Genomic DNA, 17,863 nt, shown 5'->3' with positions numbered 1-17,863 from the left:
GGAAAGTAAAGATCTTTCTCTTGTTTCCAGTAAAGTGCTGCTAGAGGGTTTCCCAAGAGATTTCTGTTAGTCTATATATTTTAGATTCCTGAAATTTAATTGTTTCAGAAAAAAAAAAAAGAAATAACATAAACCCATGTCACAGCATATCCTTTTGCCTTGGTATCATCTGTCTGAAGACTTTAATGTTGACCAAGATACTGCATCTCATTATTTGTAGTTTAGTTTGGGAGCTAACAGATTCTTTGAGGCTTGTAAGCCTGAGTGAGCTGGACAGGTGAGGGCTGGCAGAGATCAGAGAACAGCTTTCCTATAGTTTGATTTTGAATATCATAAAAGCCCAACTTTGATAACAGATTAGTGCATCATTAGTTAGCGTAATATTGTACAAACTCTGATTAATGCATTTACATTTTATCAGTAAATGTAGCCACATATACACAAAACTCCTTGTACATTAAACAACTGTACTAGTTTGAAAACAAACCAGTGGGAGGCACCAAGTCAGAATAACAATTTAATAGGGAAATAAAAAAAAAAAATAAATAAAGGCAGAAAACACTGGTTTAAACAGAGTCAGGATACAACCTGACGCCCTGTTAATCAGGCTGGCGGTGGCAGTCCGATAAAACGGTGGCTGCCGTCCTCCTGAAGTGATGGATGTGGTTCTGTCGAAGCAGTGATCCTGTAGAAAGGGCCTGCTCTTCCTTGGAAGGTCCAGTGCTGGCTATGTAGCTCCTGTCCTCTGGGAATCCAGTGGAAAGGGTGTCTGTAGTGTTCGGAATCTCAGATTATATCCCGGATGGAATGCTTGGTTCCTCCCTCTGGGTGGAGCATCTCCCAATGGGATGATGAGTCATGAGGCCAGGCATTGATTAAGCTCATTAACAGAAGATGGACCGGAGGAGGGAGTTATCTCTGAGTCATGAGGCAGGGCACTGATGGCCCATTAACAGAAAGATAGAATAGGGGAGGAGGCAAGGAAACACTGCCCCACCTGGTTTCAACAGCTCATGAGGATGGTAATAGAATACACTGCAACCCAGGACAACAACACTGACATGAACATGGTTATGTATGTGTATGTGCCTTTCCTTTGGTGCATAAAGAGTAATTTTTATTGTGTTTAACTCCAACAGCCACATTTTTATTAGCTGGTTATAAATTTCCTTAGCACGGGGCTTCTCAATTATTATTAATTGTTGTAATCCTCAAAGAAACAAGCCCATTAGGCTCGAGTGCTGTCTCGTTACCCCTGTACATGGATCGATGCTGGGGAATGACTCAGCAGAACTCAGGCAGGTACAGGCAGCCTTGGCTTCCCCTCCATAGTCAAGCCAACAACCAAAAGGTAAAAGGGTAACAGAAGGTTTCCTCCAGGGCTGCATCCAAACCCCAAAACACATGCATGGTGGGGTCTTCCTCTTCTGTCCCCCAGGCAGCTGTTTCACACATCTTGAATTGTGTGTGAACATTTGATGTGGAGAGGTTGTGCTAAGTGAGAGCTGGGCTGCAGCCCAGCTTCCTGCCCTGCTGGGGACTGCCCTGGTGCAAAAGGGAGAGGGCATTTGTCTCTCCTTGTGGACACAGTAGCTCTTGGGTGCAGATTGGGAGTTACCCTTGCTTGAGCATCGTAAGATTACAGGTCGCTGACTGCCCTGCTTTTTATCTCAAAGATGATAATTTTCAGAAAGTGTCTAATAAGCAAGAAACACTCATGAATTTTTGGAATTAGGTTTAGGTGATTTAATGTAATTCTCGCCTTTCAACTATTGGTTTCAACTTTGCCTGTCATTCTTTCAAGTTGTTCCTTGCATGTTCTAGTACAGAAAACATTAAAAGTAACCTTTTCTTAATGTTACAAGATATCAGGAGAGTTGTCTGCCTGAATAATGGAAGTGTTTAATTTCAAGAGGGGGGCAAATTATCATCTGGCTAATACAAAGGAAAGGAATTATGTCTGGAGGCAAGGTCCCTGGACTGGGACTCAGGGACTGTGTTCCCAGCTCAACTTCGTGAACTTCTTTCTACTATTTTATCTTTTAAGCTTTCTATATCTCATTTACTTAGGCTTCAAGTTCTTTAGGGTTGAGGCTTTACCATGTACCATGAAACTATGAGGTCCTGATTTTCACTTGCAATGTCTGGGTACTCTAATAATTGAAAGGAAAAAAAAAAGCTCACATCATTGGCTTAGTGTAGGAAACAGGCAAGTCACAGGGCCTATGATGCAGGGTCACTCCTAAAATCACTCTGTTCATCATCTCAACCTTTTATCACTGTCTGAAGTTGGTTCTTTATATGTTTCTGCACCAGTAAAGTGTATGTTGAAGTTCTCATCTCCCTCCTAGGGGTGCTATTAGGTTTAACACATTAACTTTTATATTAACTTTTATATGCCTGGATGAAAGTAGCTGTAGATATACAGTAATGCTCTGCATTAATGGCAAGGCTTATGCACTATGGAGAGGGAAAGGGGGCCTTGCATATGAGATACAGCCCCTCTGAGGGCAGCACAAACCAAAGGGCATCTCAATCCAGGGATCTGATGCTGGGCAAAGCTTGTATTCCTGGAGTTGAATGAGACAGGAACGTGCTGGGGAGCAGGGCACACCATGGTGGGGACTGTGGTGGCACTCAGAGCTAGAAACACCTTCCAAAGCACAGAGCACAATCAAACAGCTCCTGAACTTCTGCAGCAAGAAGTCTAAAGAGATTTAATTGCTCCAGTTTTGGAACTGGGTAATTGTAGCTGGTCAAAGTATTTCAGCACTGCAGTAATAATTAACCATGTAGTGCACTGGTTCTCCTGACAGCCCAGATGTTGGGCTCTGCAAAACTAATTTCCTTCTTCTCTATTAATATGCATTTACAGCAAAATCTATGCCACTGACCGTATGATCATCTTAATGATCATTTGGTTATAGGAAAAGATGCAAGTCAGAATGCCAGAGGTTAAATGAATCTAACTGCACAGCAAAAAAATACCAGTTGGTCTGGGAACTAATTTTAGTTCCCTCTGAGGAAGAAAAACCTACATTGCATCAGATGATTTTTAAATGCCAAGATCATCTATTTAGAAAACTCATTAAAAAGATTTTGTATATCTGAGATCCTAGTCTGTTCAGGTGAGCCTTTTTTCTCATAAAACCCACAGAAAATAGATACTAAATATATGATATGAATTTGTTCAAACTTCAGATTTCTAAAAATACTCGAGAGCACTATGTAACTACAAGTCCTTCTGAAGAAATTCCTAGTGTAAAATAAGAGTCCAGTTCCTTGAGGATTGAAAGATGATGCAATAATCTTGGGTAGATGTGGAGCTAGGATGTTTTTGAGTAACATGGCTTTGAGAGAACATAAAGAAAGAAAGGCAGATTTCATGAAGCTGCTTGGCTGTTTGAGACAAATCCTGCAGACACACAACATTTAAAAGATGCTTTTGGGTTTTGCTGTGGTGGACCTGGACCCATAGTTGAGTTCAATTAAATACCTGGGATCATCCAAGCCATTGTGAGGCACCTGACAAGTGTGTGTGGCCTGTGTGCCTCCAGGAAGCATTTGGAAAGAAAGATCAAGCTGGGCACTTTTCTGCCAATGGGATTCATTCATTCAGCAGTGTCATTGGTGTTTCATAAGAGAAAGAGACTGCTCTGAAGAAGAGGGCATATTAGAAAAGCCAGAGTTTTAGCTGACCTTAGGGGTTTGTGTCTTTCATGATTTTATACTTTCCTTTATTTTGTTTCAATTCATGTGAGTCAGCCTGCATAGGTAAAAACCCTCCACAAAAAAAAAAAGGTTTTACAGCAGTTACAAGGTGTTGGGGTGGCTCAGCCTACTCTTGGGCTGAGACCATCAAATGTCAGTCAAACCAGGGCCATCCACTGGGTGGATTTCCCCGCCCAGGACAGTGGATTGGAAGGCAGACCAGAGGAGATCACTGAGGTCTAGGTTACCTCCCCCTGGGTGGCTCCCAATCCCAAGTTACCTCCCCCTGTTCCAGAAAGTTCTCCCTTTCTTAGTTGTTAATTGGTTCCCTGTTGTGACTCCCGCCTCCCTGTTTTCCCCATTGGTTCTGGAAAATTATATCCTCCTCTCTGCCTGTATCCCATTGGTTGTTTCCCCTTTCCCTGCCTTGCTCCGCCCCCCCATAAACGGTTGTGTCCTGTGCTTTTTGGGGCCCTTTCTGGTCCCTGGACCCTCTGGCAAATAACCCTGCTGGAACCCACACCAGCGGCCCCTCTTGCCTTCTTTGCTTCCGGGCCGATGCAGGCCAATCCATTGGCCACCCGACGTGCTTCCTCTGAGGAGGAGCCAGCACATGCACCCATCCCACGCCCATTCCACTGAGCCATCCAGCGAGGACGCTGTGGAGGCCAACGCTGCGTCCCCTCTGCCTGAGGACACGCCGGGGCTTGTGATAACAAGCCCCCGATGGCGTTAATTAGGTGTTCTGCATCATTTAGAATGCCTTCAACAGCAGAACTGGGCCAATCCCAACCTTTTTGTTATTTTTTGTGTCTCTAGAAGTTTGTAATGAAAAGGGCAATGGTTCTTATTTCAGCAAATAACCGAGACCCACACTGAAACACTCAAGGGAAAGACCAGGTCCTGCATCCTGGGGAAGTGACACTTCTGATGGAGAGTCACCTGAGGCTGCTCATCATTGTAGGCTGTTCTCCTTTGGCAGATCTGTCAATTAAAGATGGCATTCACACTCTATTATTGCCATTAGCAGACACATAATATTAAAGAAATTTTGTTTTGTATATGCAGTTGTCCAGAACTCAAAGTATTATGAAATACGACAATGAAATAAAAGCTACAGAGTTAAAACATTCTTGAAAAGGCTATGTAATGCAAATATATATCCAGAGATCTTGCACAAGTTCCATCCCAGCATTGCATACTGCATTTCTGCTTGCAAAAGAACTATTAATTTGGAAAAAGAGAACAGGAAATACCACTATATTCAGAGAATTGTTCTGCTGAGGAAAAATAACTTAATTAAAGTGAATTGACTAATTTGAAAATGTCTGAAGCTACCTCTGGACAATATTAAGGTGAAGGACAAAATGTATCGTTTATAGGAAACATGGAAAATGATATCTTCTCTGATGATTGGCTAAAAGTATTTGATGTGAAATGTCTCTTAATGAAATTTTTCCCCAAAATAATGATGACAAGGTGCTTCAGGAAATATTTAAGTCTAATTTAGATTTATTGCTGGTGTTCTAGGTTAATGAAAAGCATTCCCTAGGGAGCTGCACATTGCCTGCTGTGTTTTTTCTTACTATAAATCTCATGACATAAACCATAAGAATATTAAAAAAAATTATGCTACAGGATCATAATGCACTTACAAGCAGGTGGCACAGGGTTGGTACAGAACAACCTGGCTACCTGCTCCAGCACTTCTCTCTGATGTCTGTGACATTAGCAGCAGGAAACAAATACAATTATTTGTGAAGCATTATCTGTGTTCTTTGTTTAAGAAAGGAAAAAAATAGTGAAACATCCCAGTTAAGGTGCTGAAGCACCAGAGAGCCATCTACCACCCTAACTCTTTCCTAGTGGAGACTTTGCTTGAAATACAGCACACTGCATTAAGTCTGTGCACTTTTCAAAGAACACCTCCAAAGATATCTGTAATGCAAAGGTATCTACATGCATTGATATGGTAATCGAATGTAAATGTCATAGTAGGTTACTTGAGATTATGTATTTTACAACACAATTACATTCCCATTAAATTAATACAGGAATCTTGTATTAGCAAGGCACACTTGCTGGCAAATATCTACTTAATGGTTGTCTGTGACAATGCAGAAAAATAAAAATTTTGACTGATGTTGAAATATATGCCTTCATTGCAGTAGACAAACCATGGCCGATCCAGTTCTCATTGGTCTGTGGGTTTATTTTTCCTTATCCAGTTGCTGTGTTCATAACCTGGGTACCTGATACAGTGACCTGTATTTCAGTATGTGCTTGGAAAAAAACCCAACCAACCCCCAAACGTAATCACTGTGAGAATGGATAAGTTTTCATGACCAAGGGGGGAGTTTTCAAATGATTTATGTGTCTAATACTAGCCCTCTTTATCTTCAGTACACGCCTCTAAGTTCCAAACTTAAGTAGTTTCCTGACTTAGGAATTTGTGTTGCAAATTTAAAGGTGGCACAACTGATTGTCCTGTTTACAGCCTTGGGTCTACCTCTTGGCATGTTACAAGGTCCCCACATTAATGATTTGTTCCTTTCAGTTGATGGTGTAGAGCTCTGAGTATTTGGCAGTGAACACATCACCTGTACTGGGTTAGTTTGATACCAAGAGCTGGAATCCTTTTTTACTTTTTCTTGTGGCAGCAATGGAAATTCCTACTTTCAGCTTCCTGACTTACCAGGAAAGATGGAGAAAACCCTGTATCCTGGTGAAAACTTCAGAATGAATTAGCATTCTAAAGAATTCCACCCAGAAGCTGTGTCCTCTTCCCAGAACTCTCCAGGAAAAATTGGTTATTTGTTTAAGCTGGACTCTTTGATACATTGGGAGACACTGTCACTGTCTAACCTGAAATGATTCCATAAGAAATGCTGGATGCTGTCGTCTTCTTCCAGTGACTGAAAAGAGGCTGCTGAAGGTCATGGAGGCCACTGCAAAATAAAAACAGTGTGATGGAAAGTTGGACCCATTTCCTTGGCTGTGGTAGCTCACAATAACTTTCAAAAAGTCAATACTGCTACACTTAATTACTCTGAGTAAAAAAATTTGGTCCATATTTTCATCAGCCGTTTGGAGCAATAGAATCTTTGTTGCCCACAGCACAGCCTTCATGGTGGCATGGACCAGAATTAACTCTGGCTATGGAACCAGCCCAGATCGATGGCTGAAGTAAAAAGCCTTGTTAGTTGCAAAGACAGATTTGCATTAAGTATGCACAAATCATAGGCTGAGACAGAAAAGCCTTTCCTGTAGCTATTGTCAAAGGCAATGAAACAAAGTATTTGTGTAGATTCAGTTCTTATCAGAGATATTAATGCATGCAAAATCTTTTTGGATTCCTTTCTACAGCCACAAACCTGAGCTCAATCCTTAATCTCATGATTTGACCTCAAACTTAAAAAAAAATCTAGTCCTGTAGCTTTTGCAGCTGTCTGCAACATAATTCATAGTGGAAAATTCATTTCGTCTTGATTTATTGAGGGTGCTCACTTAAATCTTCTGTAGCACGATAGATTGCATCTCAGTAAAAGGGGCCAAACCAAATGGTATTTGGATGAAGTATAAAGCTTCAGACCCTGACCTGAGCAAATTCCTAAGACTCAATGACTTCATCATCCAGCCATTGCTAAATTAAAGATGAAGAGCGTAGGAAGTTGTGCATAGCAGATGCAAATGTGTTTTATATAGAATATGCTAACTTTGACTATTTTTTGGTATTGTTTGCACACCCAAGGAACGTAAGATGAATTTGTACAGATTCTCTGTGGGTGTAGGAAATGCACACTGATCTAATAAAAGAAACTATATACATGAAAATTTAGTTTTCTTGGAATTTAACCAAATTAATCTATGTGAAGTAGACAGTATTTTCACATATATATATGTATACACATATATATATATAATTTTTTCTTCCAAGTACAAAAAATAATACATCCTCATCATGAGTACATTTTAAGAGATCCATTATATGAGTTAAATAGTAGAAAAATGCATAAATTACATGAAAAATTATGTGGTGATGTTCTCGTAGGATAAAGACTGAAAGTTTGTAAAGCCCAAGCTGAATACATTTACATATTAAAAAAAAAGTTTTAATGTCTGTTCTGGAACTGAAAAGAATTGGAAAAAAATCTCCTGTATGTTGAGAAAGAGGTGAAACAAGCAGACTTGAAAGCTGCCTCATACAGCAAGTAACACTGTCTGTGATCTGCATTTTAAGAGCATCTTCAGAAAGAACCAAGTCAAAACAAGGATTATCAATACAAAAGTATCATCAGAAGGATAGGATTTTATGGGCCTTCTTCCATGCTTAGACAAAGAGAAATAAATGTGCAAGTAGGAGGCTGAGAGAGGATTATGACATAACGTGGAATGATTATGCTTTTATTTCCACAGGTAATCAAATGGAAAAATAATCGAGTCAAACTCACTATATCCTTGCTTCTTTTTGCCCTTTGTTTATCACTCCAAAGAGGAAATTTCAAATTTACAAGTGAAGAAAAATAACAGTTCACAAGATATTCCTCCATCCAGTGTCAGAAGTGCCAATCTGTGCTTATTTGTGTATGGATTGTGAACAACCTGAACACAGACCATGAGCATGGTCTAGATTTGTGAACAGACACAAAGGGCGTCCACTCAAAGAAATGAGAACATATAAAGAATGGCTGCTACAAGGGTAAAACATACGTGCAAATGGTCATTCATGAAAAGCAACATTCAGTGGTGAAATAGCATTGTAGTTACTGTGGCAGTGAATGGCGCAGCTCTCACCCTTCTTTACATACTGCTTTTAACCCAGTCTTATTTCAAGTGTCATGGTCCAAAAAGCCCTGACCAGCTGTTTCAAGGTGACACTGCGATGCCTGGGACATCTTTTCCACTTTTATTTTTTGATGTAGATGTGTTAAATCATTCTTAACTCTTGCTACCAAAGAGTTGGTATTTTTTTGTATTTCTGTATGAAGGCCTAGCCCTCCATTTTTTATACAAGCACATACACTTTCATTCATTGTATTTGACCCAAACATTCTATTTTTATTTAACACTTTATGTATAAAATTGACTGTATCAAGATATTATAAGTCAATAGAAGAAGCATTTACATTATAATGAGCATGCAGCTATTTCAACCTGATTGACCTTGTTACAGCTTGTCATTCAATTTCTTAATTAAAAAGATGCAATTTTGTTTCTATAGAGCACCCAAGGAAGATGAAATTCTGAGCCAGAAATAAACCAAAACACTTCTGAAATTTACAAAGAAATGTCTTATCATACTCCAATGTGAAAGGTCATTGATTTACTGCCTCTGACAAATTATAATTAATTTGGAAAACAGAATGTTTTTTACCCTCATTAATATTTTTCTTTACTATAGGGATAGAGGTCTGAGACTTGGACAAAACAAGAAAGGTCATAAATAGAGCATCATTCTTTCACTCTTGAGAATCTACTGAAGTCCTCAGAGAGGCAAGTTATTTAAGAATGTGCTTAAATGGCCCTTGTCAGTAAAGAACATCAGCGCATTCTTCTCTTTGCTTGGAGATTTAGGTATCTTTTAACTGTACTTGGTTGAACTGAGGAATCATTCTAAATTCAGAGATAGAGCACAATTTGTACAATAAGAAAGGGAAATATAAATACAAATACAAATTCCAACTTCCTCATAAAAAGGAGTCTTAGCATTATTTCTTGACTTCATTTAGCAGGAATGAAAAAAGATTTTATACAAGATACTTCTTTGACAGTGGTGCTTTGCAGTAAGGATTGCTCCTTGAGTTTCCTTTCCAGAGTCTGATACCTATGAAGAGCCCACTGCTGTGGGGGTAGGTTCTGAAAAGCAGCTGTCAGGGTTCCTATCGAAATGGTTTTGGGATCAGCATTTCAAGGAGTGAAGGATATGCTACAACTGTTTCACCTAAGCCAGCCAAGCCCAGCAGGGTTCAGCAGGTGATGCCAAAGAGGTGTTACAGATGTTGTGACCAGTTAAATTGTTAAGGTTCTATTACTTTCTACATAATTTTATAATCATTTTACAAACATTAGTGCAAGACATTAAATCAAGCATTGCACTTGAAATTTAAAAATAAACTCAGGACTGTGAATATTTATATGTGTTAATAATGATGTCACCAACCCAAACTACACACAAGCAAGTGTAACATCACATGGGGTATGAAATTCCAGACCTTAGTGAAAGCCCTCAGAAAGCGATGGCAGTCAGTCTGTCTGCTGACATCAGCCAGCTTGCCAAACACCAAACCAAATGTGGGTCATTCTGAAAGCTGGTTTTGTCTGGTTTCTCCTGGAAAACTGCATTGTGGCACTTTAATTTTTCCCCAGAGTCAATTAAAAAATGAATGCAGGAGGAAGGACTTTTTTGCTGAGAGAAGTATCCTCTTGATCTTAGATGATTATAGATTTAATGACACATTTCATTAGCTGACACTGCTCTGAATGGTTTTAGTTAAGAAACTATCAATCACTGCTGGAAGTTCAGCTTCAAGTATTTGTCTGCAAACAGTTAACAGCCAAGATGGATGACCGGAGATGGAGAGAAAGGATGTGGCAGGAGGTGCCATGGTTTTGTAGAGCTTGTTGTCTGCAACCAGATGTCCATTGCCCAGCCCATTCCACAGGCTCTCCTCAGTGATTTCCTGCAGAGCACAAACTGAGGAAGGCACCTTTGCCTTGGGGCTGCACCTACAAAGCTGTGAACTCTCCAACATTGAGCGTTACGTTCCAGCAAAGGGATACCTTGTCATTCACTGTCACTGAATGACACTGAGTGACATCCAATTCATCCTTGCCACTAGATGACAGCACAGCAACACACATCTAGGACGGAACCAGTATTTTGATACGGGTTAAGAATTCCTGGAGAAACAGGTTTCAGGAATTTTAGGACTAGCCCCATGGAGACAAGAGATGACATAAAATTTCTGTGTCTTTGGACTTCCCCATCCAACATGAATGATGAGAAGGAACTTGCATGATGTCTGTGTTGCTGAGCAGGACAAAAGCCTCACGTGCACTGGAATGTTCCGCAGCTGGATAGTTTCCTGGTGTTTGTACAGTAAAGCAGAAAGTATGAGAACATGGGGGCCAGTAACCCTCAATGCCAAAACATAGACCTGGCTACTAAATCCAAATGTCTAAGGAAGGTATTTGGTACAAGAAGGAATTAGGATCCTTTTGAGATCAGGTGACTTACTGATGTTTTTGTTTAACAGGTCTTTTCCCAGTGCTGATCTGGAAACTTCAAGGATAGAGTAGACCTTTACATATTGAAAGACTAGAGAAGGCTGGTACTGATGGATGCTTTGGGCTGGAAAACACCTATAATTCTGCCATTATTTCATGCATATTTCTTGACAAACTCAGGATTTCTGGTAAAATACTTAACTTTTGTCCGATGTTCTAATGAGAAATTAAAGACAATTAAGGTAAAAATCCTATGAGTTCAATTTCAGGAACATTATTTCTGGAGAGTTGATGCAAACAAGAATCTTCCTTTCTTCTCTTTTTCTCTACTCCAAGTTATACTATTCTTCCAAAAAGAGAGAGAAGAGGGCTACCACACAAACAGGTTTCTGCTCCAAACTTCTATAATCCAGTCCTGTCCCTGTGCTCAGTGCAAGGGAGGTGGAATACATGATACATTGACATCCTCTTTAATCCTTAAGCTTTCTTTCTTAAGTCATTGTAGTCCTTGAGCTTGAATTAATACAATATTTAGTTATATTACTTCTTCACACCCAAAGAAGGAAGGTCTAGGAGTAGGTCAATATTCCTGTGCCACAAGACAGGGCTCTACACCAGACTCTAAGGAGAAGGGTCTTTTATGGTAGAATAATCTAGAAGTTCCTTCAAATGAATTCTTGGACTGGTCTCCCATATTTATGCAAGCAGTCTACCTTCAGGATATTCTGAGATCAATCCCAGTCTCTTTCCTCTCCTCTGCCCTTTTCCATAAATTTTCTGAACATCAGACTTTTTTTTGCTTGTCAAAAAATGTGGTTCATTCCTGTGAAAACTTTTGCTTTTGAAAACCCTGCTTTTCCAAGAAGCAGTCTTGTTTCCAAATTTTGTCCAACCAACAGATGGGGAGAAGGTTTATTGTTTTCTGTGTGGCAAAAGAAAAACCAAACCAAAAAGAGGAAAAACTGTGGATTTAATTTCCGTACAACATTTTAAACCCCCGCCCCAAAATAAAACCAAAAAACCAACCTGTCCTGCTTATCTGTCCTTTCTTAAAGGCAGACATGTCTAGTCCTGAATTATTAGAGTGCTTTCCTCCATGTTTGGTCAGTCCCTGATAATTAATGCTACTGCATATGTGTAGGTATTCACCACATACAGGTGGTGACACAACAGGACTGCAATATATTAGCATTTTGTGACTAATTCTTTAACATGTTTACAATTTTCCTCATAATTCTGCTTTCTTTCAAAGGGTAAGGAGAAATTACAACCCACTGAGAAAAGGAGAAGAGAATAGTTGTGTGTGGGCAGAGAATAAGTGTATTCCAGGATTTTGTGACTTTTTCTTTCATCTCTTTCTATTTGATAATAAAGCTGGCTGATACCATACAGGGCGTACTTTCCCATTGGCAAAAAAATGTGTAGGAGAAAAAGCCCCAAGCATGCCATTAATTGCTTATAAATATATGCTCTCAACACTAGCAATCAGCCTTCAGGATTTCTAACCTCTAAGTTCTGTTCAATTCCTTCATTTGAATAAAATTACCAACTTGTATCTTTTCTAGCATGATTAAACACATCACTTGCAGGCAGGTTATGATTAAATAGGAAAGATTTGCATTTGTTGAAATACACAGTCTGTGTGTCTCTCTGTAGGTGTGTCTGTGCATATCCATGTCCCAGTATCAACTTCCACATGTCTGGATACACACATGAATGTGTGTGACCATGTCTGCATGTAAATAGGGGAATGAGGAGCAGGGAAGAGAAACCAAAGCTAAGTTACATGGAATGATCTAGATCTTCAGGGCAGATTCTTCAATCTTCTGCACCCAGTAGCATCCAATGTGATATTCATAAGAATGCAGTACTGGATTTCGCAGGGAAGTTCAAGATACAAGATGCTGAGCCTTTCTCACTCTTCCAATCACATAGCTTGAGGAGGTCAGCTGGAGGTTGTTACTTCTTTCCTAGAAAACCTGTGTTTTAGAAGCAAGTAGGAATAAAAAAGAAACTCTCTCAGCTTGCTGAAAGCTTTTTCTTTAGACAGTCATGTCTCACATACATATGGTTGCACCTGCAAACACTATAGGAATATTTGTGCAGGCCTGCTGAAAAGCTGGCCATAAAAGTAATTTTCCCCAAAGTCATGGCTATAAAAAGAAATTCCTTACCAAAATGTTACATGCTTTAAAATCTCTTCTTATTTCCCTTATTATTTACTGTCATTCTGCCCCCACCCCACCCTACAGAGTACCAAGTCTGTGCTTGAGACACACAAACATTCTCTCATGTTATGATCTGATGCTATAATGTGTTCTTATACTGCAATAATAAATGAGAAAGTTAGTGCCAGTAGTACAACATATCAGTACAAAATAGGAAAAACCACATGAGGCATGTGGTGAATGCTCAGTGGTAATTGGAATAAGGTGGGTACTTCTGCTGATCATGGGCCTGCCTATGGCAACTGAGTCTGAACTTCATTTTTCCATCACTTGGCTGGTTTAACACTGATTTAACACCACAGTGGAATTAAGACCAACTGACACTGGTAAAAACGAGGGCAAAGTTAAGTCTCCTCTAACTAAATATTATCCAGTTGATCTTCTTTTCCTCACAGTCTCTAGCTTTTCTCTGCCTGTGGCCAATTAAGTAGGAGGCTTCTTGTCCTTCTACGTCAGGACATTTAATTTGTTGTTGCTGTTCATCTTGCAGTTACAGCTGTCAATCAGCTTTAAGGGCTGCACTGTCAGTTGTGGTCCCAGAGGGCCAAAATGCAGAGAAAGGCCATGTTACCACTTGCACTTCTGTCATGAGAATCAGGAGTTTATCATGTTAATAAGATTATGGTAAGAAGAATGCTATCTAAGCATGACAAATTTTAATGTCTTAGAATCCACAGTGTTGGATAGTACAGCTTTTGACTTCATTCATAGACTTGCATTACAGCACTGCTGAGAGACTCTACTGTGCTCTTCAGCGGAGACACTTGCAATGTAAATAGAAGGACAGAAAAAAGAGAGCAAAAAGCAGAATCTTCATTCAAGTCAGACCTTCTGGGTCTCCATGAGATTAAATGATCTGTCCAAGGCTGCACAAATAGTATGTGGCAGTGAGAATTTTCTGTATTTCATAGTCATTTGTAAACCTCTGTGCTACACAGCCAACAAGTTTTCAAGTTGCCTTTTTGATCTGTATTTCATACTGAAATCTATTGCCTTGAAATAAAGTCATGATTACTCAACTCTGAGGAAGTTTGATGCCTTTTACACTAGTTATCACACCTGGGAAATACTGAGCAGTTTTATTTTCTGGTTCATCTCCTTCACAGTTCTGCCCACCTGTACTGCAGCACAGTGGTGGGACACCAATTTACCCCTCATGCATTCTCCCTGGCTTTGCAACCTATTGGTGCAATTGGGATTCTGTCTTTTGTCTTCTGTCATTTGTGATTCTGTTACTATTCAACAGGAATCAATGATCCTTTGTAGCAAAAAAAAAAAATTAACCTCGACTGATAAAGTTAAGGGCTAAGAGTAGTTTTGAAAATTATTTGGTAGCCACAAAGTAAAAAGATTTCAGAAAAGTCGTGTATGCTGTAACACTGCTGATTTCAGGAAAATTGTGTCAAGCAAATTTGACCCATTCACTTCTCTCTTATGTAAGGGATAAGGGATACTCAAAATCGACAAAGTCAGAAAGGACTAAAACAATCACAGATAATTCAGATAAAAGGAGCTTAACTGTACAGCTGGCTAGGAAGTAGAAATGACTATAGTTGGACAAGAAAAATCCACAATTATTTTGGTACTTGCATGGACTGCACTTAGAATGTTTGGGAATGGCATCCATAAGGTGCTAAAATTCTCTAATAAGCCGAATGTGTATTTGGGTATGTTGGAAAATCAGTTGAAAAGACTAAGAAAAGGTGGTTACACATATGGGGCAATGCTAGCATGACAGATGGTATTTGTTTTATTTATGTCTTCACAACTGTGTTTATGTTCTTTCAAGAAGCCTATCTGGGTGGAGTCTTGCAGAGAGGTTGTACAGGCTCCTTCCTCAGGGAAGCTGTTAAGTGTGTTGAGACAGAAACAATTCCAGGCTTCATGGGGCCGGCAAAAAAGATACAGAATGAAGATGATGGCTGGAAGCTCATGCAAAGACACTGCAGAAGTGAGGAGGATGAAGCCAGGCAAATCTCACAAGAGATGTTCCCTTCCAAGGAACAAGAGAACAGAATTTGCTCAGTGACTTAGAAAGTCATTGAGTTAACTGGGAGCAAAACCACCTACAAGGGACGTGAGGCAGCTACGTACAAAACATTGTAATGCAGTTCGGTCTTCCCCACCTGTTTAAAATAGTATTTAATTAAAAAGTTTAATTTCTAGTTTTTCTTCAAGTAAATGTTGGCTTTTCTGAATTTAAAACCATTCTGTCTGCACTGGGTGGAAGGTCTAGGCACATCAAGTGTAGTGCTTCATTGACTCACTGTCCTGGCAACAGTCAAAATACAAAAAGCGTTAAGACAACCTAATTTATTGCCAACACCTATTAAATATTTTCTGACTTCTTGGGAAATTCTCAGTGATAATGAATCCTTGAATTACAATTTTGGTCTTTAAACCCTTCTTTCAAGAACAACAAATTGTATTTAGGAAAATATCTACAGTAAGTAATATGCTTCAGGAAAAGACACACTCTCCTAACAGAAGTTTGGTTTTTTGCCAGATGTTGAGCTTTGGCTCAACTGAATTTTCTCTTAGAACATAGTTCCATCTCCAGGTAAGTCTCTGAGCACATCACTAAGATATTGCTTTTTCTTTTCAGTTCTTCAGATAACTGCTTCAGGTGCTTTCTGGCTACTGTAAAATAGAACTCCTCTGTGGTGAAAAGATTTTGGTTTTACTTTTCAAGACATTCCCAGGAGAATGGGATCATTCAGCTGTCAGCTCCTATTAGGTAAACAGTACATCTTGGACCTTTGTGCAGAAGCCTCTCATTGCTACCACTGCATACAGGATAATGCAAGCAATTCATACTTTCCATTTATGTTAATAGTGACTTACTAAAAATTCATCTGAACAATTGAAGCTGGTAGAATCCCCCTGAACACTATATAATTAATAAGTCTTCCACAAAGGTGACCTAGGCTCAGTATGCAATATGTATTTTTTTGGCTTAGCATGGGAGTTTCTTGTTCCCTACTAGAGGAAATAACTAGTGTCCCTATGCCAGTGCCAGGGAATAACTAGGTATTTTCCAAAGCTACATTACTGAATAAGACACTGCCAAATGTAACTGATGGTAAGTGCCAAGGAGAGAAAAAATTATTTCTTAATCTCCATTCTCTTCTGACACTTTTCCCCCCTCAGAACATTGCAGATGTTAGGGGCTGGCTCTCTGCTTCAGATCCCTCTGCACAAAATAAAGTGGGAAGAAGCAATGGTGTTGCCACTGCCTTCTCTCTGGTGATTGAGGGTTAGAGCAGAAAGAATATGAAAAATACAGACTCAAATCTCATTTTATCTTCAGCAGATTTTAAAACACATCTTCATCCTTCTGTTTTCCTGCAGCCTGGTTGATTTTGAGAGTTGATCTCAGTTTTGACTGTTATAATTTCTATTTAATTAGTATACTTAATTCAAAAATATAAAGTCATTGGAGAAAGAGTCCAAGACTCTTCATTTCCCAAGTGAAAAGACAGATTTTATTTGCAGTGACTTTTTTTATCTCTCTCTAAATACAAATATATTGAATGTTCAATTAATAATCTTTTTTTTTCATGCAGTGTGCTAGGAGTTCAAGAGATGAGTATTTTCTCTTAGAATAATCAATAATTGGGTTTTGAGGACAACATGATGGAATTTGCAGGGTCAAGTCACTCAATATGGATCTGTCACATCTCCAATTTGTATATTCAAACATTTCAGCAAAATTGAGATAAACTCTGAACTCTTCACTGGCAAAAGGCATTTATGATCGTGATCAATGACTTCTTGGTTGTTTATGATCATGATCAATTGCTGGTGGACAAGTTTTACAGTTATAGACTCCAAGTGGTAACTGAAGAGTGAATCTGAGGATTAGATGTGGTGTGTCTACACTCTCTCTCAGTCACCTCTAAAGAGGTGCCTAAGGCCAGTGTAAGCACTTTAGAAGATCTTGCTCTTACTGAATTGTTCTTGGGTGAAAAATTAGGTCTGTAAAAAAAGTGTAATTCTGTGCTTTTCCTAAACCATGTATGAATAAAAGCAATAATTCCACTTGTACCAGCTGACAAAAGAGGGACACCTTCATTTAAATTCTATAAAATGGGAGTTATAAATTATGTAACTTTTTAATATATTATAATTATAGCAATTACTTTAAAAATGCAGTAATTTTAATGAGCAATGAAGTCTGAAGTTGTTAAAACTATACAAAACAATACTGACTTTTACAGCTGTGAAAGTTAAATTATTTGTGGAAGTGGGATTCTAAAGTATTGATCAGCAAATCCAGTCCTCCAGTGTGTTACCTTTTTTCATTCCATGAAACTTAAGTGTCCATAGTCCTTTCACAGTGATTTAAAAAATGAACATGGAAATGTATTCCCCCTTCAAAGAGGCTTCAGTTACTAATTCTGTTGGTCTGATAGAGCAAGGATGGTGAAGTAACTCAGTGCTGAGTCTGAGCCTGCCACAACAATCAGAGTGTTTTTGGACTGCCAGACAAATCAGTCTTAACAGCATATGTTCATTCCAGAGTCTCGACAAGTCTACAAGGATGCAATACATATTTTCTTACTGTTAACAACTTCATGTCAATCACCAAACACATGAAATTGTAATGGTTACATATTTTAGAAGACACGTATCTGGCCAAGGAGGATTAGAATATTAAATAAAACATTTGTTGGCATGGGAAATTATGGCACAAA

The sequence above is a fragment of the Coloeus monedula genome (assembly GCF_965178545.1).
Source record: "Coloeus monedula genome assembly, chromosome: 11".
Classification (NCBI taxonomy): domain Eukaryota; kingdom Metazoa; phylum Chordata; class Aves; order Passeriformes; family Corvidae; genus Coloeus; species Coloeus monedula.
Note: the sequence above shows the minus strand (reverse complement) of the source record.